The sequence below is a fragment of the Varroa jacobsoni genome, unplaced genomic scaffold (assembly GCF_002532875.2).
Source record: "Varroa jacobsoni isolate VJ856 unplaced genomic scaffold, vjacob_1.0 scaffold_330, whole genome shotgun sequence".
NCBI lineage: Eukaryota > Metazoa > Arthropoda > Arachnida > Mesostigmata > Varroidae > Varroa > Varroa jacobsoni.
Window position 1 is genome coordinate 56,411 of NW_019213232.1, and position 4,700 is coordinate 61,110.

Sequence of the window (4,700 nt, forward strand, 5' to 3'; positions counted from 1 at the left end):
ATAATTTATCACACGGAGGAGTGCTCCCCTGTTCAGTATATTCACTCACTCAGTTTTAATAATATAGTTTCACCGCTATCGTAGCCTTATTTGACATTGTTTATGTGTTCCATTGTCACTTTATGAGGTCCTAATTTCCAGCATGCAGAATGCTGAATGGCCCTGTTGTGTTGATGAGTGGGTTTTCGATTGATTCGGTAGTAAACTGCTGTTTTCTGCTACGCTTTCAGCTGGATTCTTCATTCTCCTTTGTTGTGCTTTTTTCTATCGCGTTAAACATGAGTCTATTCTTTTGGTATTAAAGAAATTAGCTTGATGTTGCCTTAGATGTTTTCTTTGTTATTAGCGGAAATAAAGAAACGCGTGTAGCTGGTACATTACGTTATATAAGAATTATATAAAAAGTCAGCACGATCTATTTTAGATTGTTTCTTTTTAATTAGGGTGCATAGAAATCCTGTACTATAAGAACTGCCGTGGTATCAAAATATGCAACAGAATACTCACACGACCTGTATAAGCAACCTTTCGTGCGTATACGTTTAATGGGCCTTGCTGCTGATTCTACTTAAACCTATTCCATCGATGCCGTTCGAGCCTTTTTTAAGGCTCCTTAAACTGAAGCTGACATTCTGTCTGATCGCCACGGCCTTGCAATAGCTCAACCTCTTGTATAAAACCTATAAATTAGAAAACACAGTTCGACTACTGCCAACTGCGGCATAAGTGTGCGGCGACAATGAGATGACATTGTTACTTCATGGACGCGATCGACAATTCCTCCAGCAGGAAATATTGTTTTGTTCTGTCAAGAGTCGTAGAAATCTTTGCCCTTAACGTAATTAAAATACCGATATCCACAAACGAGTTTCTGTTTTCTAGCAGTTGTGCGTTCCTGAATTCGTGGGGACGATATCATATCATTAGTGATGAAGAACAGTATACTTAGAATATAAAGTAACTAGAATTTTCCTGCTCAAAAAATGAATTTGTATGCTCAGAGGTCCTACATAAAAGCTTCCTTTATATATGTGAATCTGTGTGAAGCACTCCTTGAATACCCATAACTAAAAAACGACTAAGAGAAAATAAGAAAAATTCAGTTTCTTTTGGGAGGTGACTACTGATCAACGTTTGTTGTGTATAGAAACTTTTCAAATTATGCCTTATTTTTTTTTGTTTGTATATACACGTTTTTGATGTTATTGCTCAACTGGGCCGGTCCTGCATCTCTTTACTGAGCGGAGTAGGATAAGTAATTAATGTCCTTTATTATTTTTTAGTACAAGGGACAATGGACAGAGGATGGGAATGGGTAGTACAAAGCGGTAAACCACTTTACGCTTTTCTTCTCTACGTATCATCTGAGTATCATTTTTCGGTCATTTATTTATCAACACACCTCGAAGAATTATAATGTCCCGCATGATCTATTCGTGACGCTGTCTCGTTACGAGCGAATCGCTTGTTCCTATTATCATATCGCATGTATATATATATATATATATATATATGAATCTATATATTCTTATACAACTAGTACTCTAGTAATGTTGTTTGTAGATCGGTCTCAATCATCATCATTATCATAGCGGCAATAGTAATATTAATAATCATCGTGATTAGGAAATAGAGTATATAAAGTATCTCCAAGAAAAGTCGGGCAAGAACTGCAATAACTGTAATACGAAATCATCTATAAACTATAAATCAATGTACACTTGGCAAATTGGGAAAAGGCGGGGTCAAAACTCCCTGCAGCTTTGTTATTTATTTCTGTTGTTGCTGGTTCTCTATAGCATCAACGCTTTCATCCTCCACATGATCGTCATTAAGGGTTACTAGTGCCAATGTGTGTCAATCGGCCTATTTTGTCTGCCCACTTTATGTTTGTGTGATGTGTATCACGCATCATATTTTTATCAATTTATATATATGGGCGTATCTGTATGATAAGATTGCTGGCAATTATGACCATAATTACATGGTATTATCATTATTATAATTACTATAATACTTTCTAGTACGACACGTCCTATAGAAACGCGGCGTTTCACATCAACAACAATACGTTAGCAATGGTATTTGAATAAATGTATAATAGTATACCCTTTGTTAGCGGGTCGGCAGGCAAACACGCTCATACGAACATACAGAACGGTCATTTGGGTCTTACTTAGACCAATAGACTGCCGCGAGACACACGCAGAAAATGGTTGTCGGCAAAACTTGACGCCGTAAAATTCTCCTAATAATATTACGTTGTTGTCGCTATTGTTGCAGCAGTGAAAATTGTCTATATAATGAAATGAAAAAAATCAAAATATAAACTTGTATCTGTACTTTTTAAACTGATGAAATGTCCACTTTTTGCACGGCGAGTGACATACGCTACGAAACAGTGTATATAGCTCAAGTTATAGTTGAATAGAGGTAACCGGGATTAGGTAACTTAGGGTTAATAGGCAAATCTTATATATATATATATAATTAATTTTGCTTTCGAAATCGCTTGCTGTTCTGCTATAACTGCACGGAGCTGACTGTGGTATATACGTAAAGCCTCCAACGAAAAACTCCACAGTAACTTTGGTCAAGAGGCTCGAACGGGTTTTGAACAGCATTAAACATTGTGATGAGTAAAAACCAAGAATAGTAAAAACAAAAAGCCAACGGCTAACATTCAAAATACTCAATTGTTTATTTGGAACAACAAACCGAGGGCAGAATATATAGAAACAGTGAAAAAAACATAACCAAAAAAGTTCATTCATTCAAATGCTCTATATCCATTTGTAATACTAAATTCTAATAAAAAGTATTACTAATACAAATTAAATAATATAACTGTTATTAATTTGATATAGCATAGTGATGGCGGTCGGTGGTAGTTGTTTCTGTCACCAGAATGTTCTACCATATACATATATATATATATATATATATCTCATGAATGGAGACATATATACACATCTTCTATATATATATATATATATGTATATTATCTACGTTCCTTATTTTTCTCGTACCGCTTGAATCTTTACACTATATATATATGTACTATTATTTTGTATATCATTTATAAGATACTATTTATATAATTGTAGTAATCAAATTAGACTAAGAGAAATGCGTTACTAAACATAGATGATGCAAATATGCGCTGTTGCATTGGTTTCATTCGAAAACAGGAAAACATTTCAAAGAATCGACGGAAAGGCTGTGATTCTCTACTATGTTTTCTCCGTTTTCGTCAGTCTCCAACAATCCATCATTTTCGTTTCTATTTTTCACTTTTCATACGAAGAATCAGCAGCGACCCGGCGAGTCCGAACGACTGTGGCACGACCCGGCCGCGGCCCAAAACGGGTTCCTCGCGCGAGTCTTCTTAGCACTAGCTCGAATAGACGTCTCTTAACAACATATATATATATATATATATATATATATATAGAGCGAAGTAATTGTCTGGTAGTAATAATGTAGTATAAAAGTACGACACCACCAGAAATGGCGGCGTTATCATCATAAATCATTGTTATGTCATATTGTTTTCTGATTACTCTACCATTTTCGTCACGTCATTATTATTATATATTCAATGTTATCATTGCCGCTACTAAGATGTTTCTTCGCATTTAGTTCTTTCAGTACGTGCTTACATATAAAACGGACCAAGACGCGATATCGTAGGCTAATCAGTGATAGAAAAATGGTTGTAGGATTAGCTTTAGGTAGACTTGTAGCTGTTGTTTTAGCTATTTTGTGTCGCACGATGACTGTCCGTTGAAATATTCAAACGGAGTGATCATGCGCTCTGCCGTTTCTGGCGGACTCGATTGTGTATGCTGATCATACTCGACATCGTTGATACTATAAATTTAAGTGAATGTTTAAACGCGAGATGAACTTCGCCCAGAATAACGTATTTTGTATGTCTTCTCTTCACGTGTGCGCGGTGATTTATGGGCTATTTTTGAGCGTGTATGCCTGTGAGATATCAGCCTATTCCGAACGGTGTTATCACAATATTTTCAATATGCATTTATGATTTTTCTCCTTCGAATTGTTATTACTATTATTAATTTTTTGAATATAAAAGAATATAGTGTTTGACTGATCTATAATATCTTTCATCCGATGACTGTCTGTTATCTATCTTTCATCATTCCGTTTAGCATCCTCAACAACACGGTATTTGAATCATCCTAAAATTTATTAGCCAAAGTTGTACACTTTAATGGGGAAAAACTACGAAGAAGGCCTGTTCGACAATTAATTAATGTATTCGGCTGTGTTTCAAATGATAGCGTATGTACTTGCCGCCAACCCAATCGAGCCTTAGCAATGTAATTATATCTTAATGCGTGCAGTTAAGGCGTCGTTACATTTGGCTGTCTGATCGCTCTACTTCATATGGCTGTGTATCGTCCTGGGTGTCCACAAGCGTAAATTTCATGTAAACAGTGTTTTTGTTATCGTTGTTGCATGAAGGACTCGTAATGCATCCTTTCTCATGCATCGAACAGTTGCTTTTATCCGTCTGTTTGTCAGGTGCATCCTGTGTCTATCATTCTAATTTCTGTGTGTATTTATATTTTTTACTATTTTTTCTCTCTCTGTATTTCAATTTTCAATTCAAACGAATACGATGCTTACGATCCGTGTTTTGTTCCTCCAGTGTGTGTTTTCATACGATG